Here is a 5122-nt window from a genome sequence, read left to right on the forward strand (position 1 = left end):
ACTGACTGCTACAGTGCAGTAACAGCAAAACCCCAGCCAGGAATTAATGGGTGTTACACTTTCAACAAAGTGGCCGCACTGGTGCCCAGGAATTGGATTTGGCTATAATTGCATCTAGTTACAGTGTCACCACCCAATAGAATCACACTAAGGCTGAGGCCCCACATTACAAAAATGCAGCTTTTTTATTGCAGATTTAGCTGCGTTTTTTTTTTTCCGTCAAAGCCAAGAATGGCTAGAAAAGGAACGGGAAATATATAGGAAGCTTCTTATATGTCTCCCTCCTGCTCAATCTACTCCTGGCTTCGGCTCAAAAAACACAGCAAAATCTGCAACGAAAAAAAGCTGTTTCTGCAACGTGGGGCTTTAGCCTAAGGCTGAGGCACAGGGAACACAGCTTTTTTTGTTACATATTTTGCTGTGTTTTTCTGAGCCTAAGCCAGGAGTGGATTGAGCAGAAGGGAGACGTATAAGAAGCTTCCTATATATTTCCCATTCCTTCTGTAGCCATTTTTAGCTTTGGTTGAAATAAACTGCATGAAAATCTGCAACAAAAACGCTGCGTTTCTGCAACGTGGGGCCTCAGCCTTACGCCTCCTGCATACAAGTGGCACGCATGTGGTTTTCACTGACCTATATGTTAAAAATAGGGGATGTATAGGACACATATAGGACCTGCTCCATAGTTTTCAGTTCTTCAATTTGGCCCAGATACACAGCCACAAAAAGAATGGCTGTATATATGGGTCAATTGAAATATATAGGTCTGTACTTTATCCACAGTTGTAGATAAAGAGTCTGGTCATGTGCATTGCAGGTTACAACTCCATGTGCCTCATATTAATAGCAGTTAACCCCATCATGTTCCGCACATTAACCCCCTGTGTGCTTTACATAAGGGACACTGATATGTGAGACATAAGGAGGTAATAAGTGAATATCTTCATTATATAGGTCCTTTATTAGTACCTCCATATGTCTCACATATCAGTAACCCTTATGTGAGCCACACAGGGGTTAATGTGAGGGACATGAGGGGATTAACTGCTATTAATGTGAGGCACATGGAGTTACTAACACTAAAGTAATAACCTCAAATGCCTGACACTAATAAGAATAGTTAGTAACACACGTACCTGGTGTTTTTACTTTCACTTTACTCCCCAGAGCTTCCTCTCCTCCTCAGGCTGCAGAGGGCAGGAGCTCCTCCTCATGTGTAACAGCAGGTCCAGGGAGCCCTTCTCCTGTACAGTGAGAGGCTCACCTCTGATTGGTGGGCAGTGAGAGAAGGGGGCGTGTCCTCAGCTCTATAGCAGAGCACTGAAGGGACGCGCTCTCTCTCAATTTAGTGCATGAAAGTTGCAGGCTGCCTGCTGTGCCAGCAAAATATGCTTCGCGTGCCACTCTTGGCACGCGTGCCAGGGGTTGCCGACCCCTGGTCTAGAGTAATACGTGACAGAGTCTAGAGACGCTGTGAAGAGCAATCTGCTGCCTGCAACATCCTTCAGCATGACCGGGGTCAGTAATGGTGTGGGCTGGCATTTCTTTGGAGGGCCTCACAACCCTCTATGTGCTCGCCAGAGGTAGCCTGACTGCAGAGCCGCACCTCTAATGAGGCGAGGTGAGGTGATGGCCTCAGGCGGCATTTTGGAGGGGGTGGCAGCTGGGCCAATTAGATTTTTTATTTTTTTCTAAACTAGCGCAGGAGAGGGCTGCTGTGAAAACAAACCGAGCAGCCGGGCAGCCCTCTCCTGGGCTGGTTTAGACCTCTGTGGCTTTACTGACCGGTCTCTGCACTCACAGACGGATCCACCACAGACTGTCCAGGAGTTGGCAGATGCTTTAGTCCATGTCTGGGAGGAGATCCCTCAGGAGACCATCTGCAACCTCATCAGGAGCATGCCCAGTCATTGTAGGGCGGTCATACAGGCACGTGGAGGCCACACACACTACTCAGCCTCATTGTGACATGTTTTAAGGATATTACATCAAAGTTGGATCAGCCTATAGTGTGTTTTACCACCTTAATTTTGGGGGTGACTCCAAATCCAGGCCTCCATTGGTTAATACCTGTGATTTCCTTTGATGGTTTTTGTGTGATTGTAGTCGTCATCACATTCAACTTTTTACAGAACAAAGTATTCAATGAGAATATTTCATTCATTCAGATCTAGAAGGTGTTATTGGAGTGTTCCCTTTTAGAGATGAGCGAGTACTGTTCGGATCAGCCGATCCGAACAGCACGCTCCATAGAAATGAATGGATGCACCTGGTATTTCCGATTTGACAGTGGCCGGCCGCTTAACCCCCCGCGTGCCGGCTACGTCCATTCATTTCTATGCGAGCGTGCTGTTCGGATCGGCTGATCCGAACAGTACTCGCTCATCTCTATTCCCTTTATTTTTTTTTGAGCAGTGTATATTTGTGCTGATCTTGATCTGTATAAATTGGTGGTTCCTGCTCTGGTGGACCCAGCCAATTTTGTTTTTGGAAAGGGTAGTCATAATGAAAATTGATCAAAATTGCTGTATAAACGAATGTACATTTTGCGTCTTGTTTCAATGTATAATTTTTTTGATATTTTATTATTATTATTTTTTTTAATCTTTCATTTGCGTCCCCGGAATGTAGCGAAAGTAGAGTAGACAAAAGGTTTTTTTTGACCATTTTAGCAATTTTATTTGTACAATTGAATACAGCGTTATGACTCGGTTTTATACATTTTGTACATGTCTTTATTTCACTATCATGACACTGCTTATATATTGTTTAGAGAGAATTCAATTTCTTGCAATAAGTGGTGGCTCTTGATGGAAAATGTCTTTCTTGGAGGACAAATCGACTTTGGCCGCCACAGTTTTGAATTAATACATTGTACAATTGTTCAAAGAAAACGTATGCCTATTTTTTTCCAAAAATTCCAAATCCTCCTCGATATCCTCCTCCATATCCTCCTCCATATCCTCTTCCATATCCACCCTGATATCCACCCTGATATCCACTCTGATATCCGCTACTTTGTCCACACGAGCTTCCACCTGAACATCCACCACATGTTCCTGAAGACAGACATGGAAATATACTTCCCAACAAATTGAAAAATCCTTGTAGAAAAAGATAAAGAAAGTTAGAACCGATCGTCTGATGGTCTCGCTGACATGAAGGCTAAATAACTATAGTGTTCTGGTATATGTCGTGTAACATTTGCCTGTAATATCTGACCAATGGAGTACAGTACCCGGTGCCACTGCTATGCAATGGATGGGGCCAGGAGGTAACTGGATCAGTGCCAGACCCAAGTGGATAGATCATCCGTATAACAAAAAACTTCTTAGGTATGGAAAACCTCTTTAATAAAGAAAATCTATTGATGCAAAAACTTCGGTAGTGCAAAATTTCTTTCTCGGAATTTTTGAAAAAACATGAAAATATTTTAAGCACCTCGAATAGAGAAAAATAATTGACTCAACACTGCAAAGTATAAAAATATGAAAAAGAACACTAGTTCTCTATTCCGATTCCTAACTTTTTAGAATAGTAGTTTCGAGTAGCCCCTCAATATTCGACTACTCGAATCGAATATCGAATCCTATTATACTCTATGGGGGAAAATGCTCGTTTCAGGGGTAGGCAACATTCGATCAAACTGAACTTACCAAGTCCACGAGTGAGGGTCGGGCTGGATTCTCCGAGAAGTCTTCTCCGTGCAGCGTCCCCGCGGCATCTTCCGGCTCTGAATTCACTCTGCCAGGCATCGGGCCTGGGCAGAACCGACTGCGCATGCCCACACTATAAGAAAATGGCCGCTTATAGTCAAAGCGGCCATTTTCTTGTATCGCGGGCATGCGCAGTCGGCTCTGCCCAGGCCCGATGCCTGGCAGAGTGAATTCAGAGCCAGAAGACACTGCGGGGACGCTGCACGGAGAAGACTTCTGAAGGTAGGAGAAGAACCAGCGTTGATTGGCCGACTGTATAGCATTCGGCCAATCAACGCTGGTTCTGCATCAAATTTTTCCATTCCAATAGCGAGTGGTACTCGATCGAGTACGAGTATCTCGAATACCGTAGTATTCTATTGAATACTCGATCGAATACTATTCGCTCATCTCTACTTATAATGCTATAAACTAATTAGAGGCGGGAAAACCTTGTGAATATTATTATACTTCGTGGTCACGACCGATGCTTGGGTCAAAAGTGTACCCTAGGGGATTACTGAGGCCAGGCCCCAGTGGTCCTCTGGGGCCGTGACGTTATAGAAGCAGCCAGAAGAGGCCCAAAGAGGAGTGAAGATGCTGGGATGTACCACATACAGCATGGCAGTCCATTAGAGGTGAGGGAAGGTGAATGTAAGATTTTTGGAAAATTTGTAATGAACACAGTTTGTTCTTGAGGGGGTTCAGAAAGGGCAATCGCACCAGGACCCAGGAGCCTTAGAGGACCCATGAGAACTGGCATCAGCATTGAGATTGCAGCTTCCATCTGGCCCATAAGTAAAGGAGACCCACAGATTATCCTAACCACACTAAGGTGGATTAAACTCCTTAGCACCCATAACCATCACTGACTACACAAAAGATTGCTCCGGGGCCCACAAGACTTTAGTTATGCCACTGCTCATATCTAAAAATAATACAAGTAATGGCACTCCCTTCCCCAATCCCCTCCACTCCTGTTCCAAATCTTCTCAGGTTCCCTGCTGGTCTCTGTTCTTTTTGCCCCAGCAGTGACGTGTCAATGTTTGGACATGTGACCAATGCAGCCTCTTATTGGTTTGCAGTGGTGACATAAGCGGTGTTGCCCCACTTTGGACACCTGTTGACAAGTCATCACCGGGGGAAGGAGAACCAGAGATGGGACTGGAGCAGAAGCAAGTAAGAATTGGTCAGGTGTCACTATTTTTGTGGCCAAAAATTGAGTTGATGGACAACTTCAAACCCTTCAAACAACATGTTTTACTCTAAATTTCTAAGTGCACAATTTCAATCTTGCAAACCTAAACCTAACCCTAACCTTACTCTTACCCCTGACCTAATACTCTAACGTGTACTCTAGCAAGTGAGTACTTACCGCCTACACATCGCATACCACATCCACTATTACAACAAGACTGAGTCATGAG

The sequence above is a fragment of the Leptodactylus fuscus genome, chromosome 7 (assembly GCF_031893055.1).
Source record: "Leptodactylus fuscus isolate aLepFus1 chromosome 7, aLepFus1.hap2, whole genome shotgun sequence".
Taxonomy (NCBI): domain Eukaryota; kingdom Metazoa; phylum Chordata; class Amphibia; order Anura; family Leptodactylidae; genus Leptodactylus; species Leptodactylus fuscus.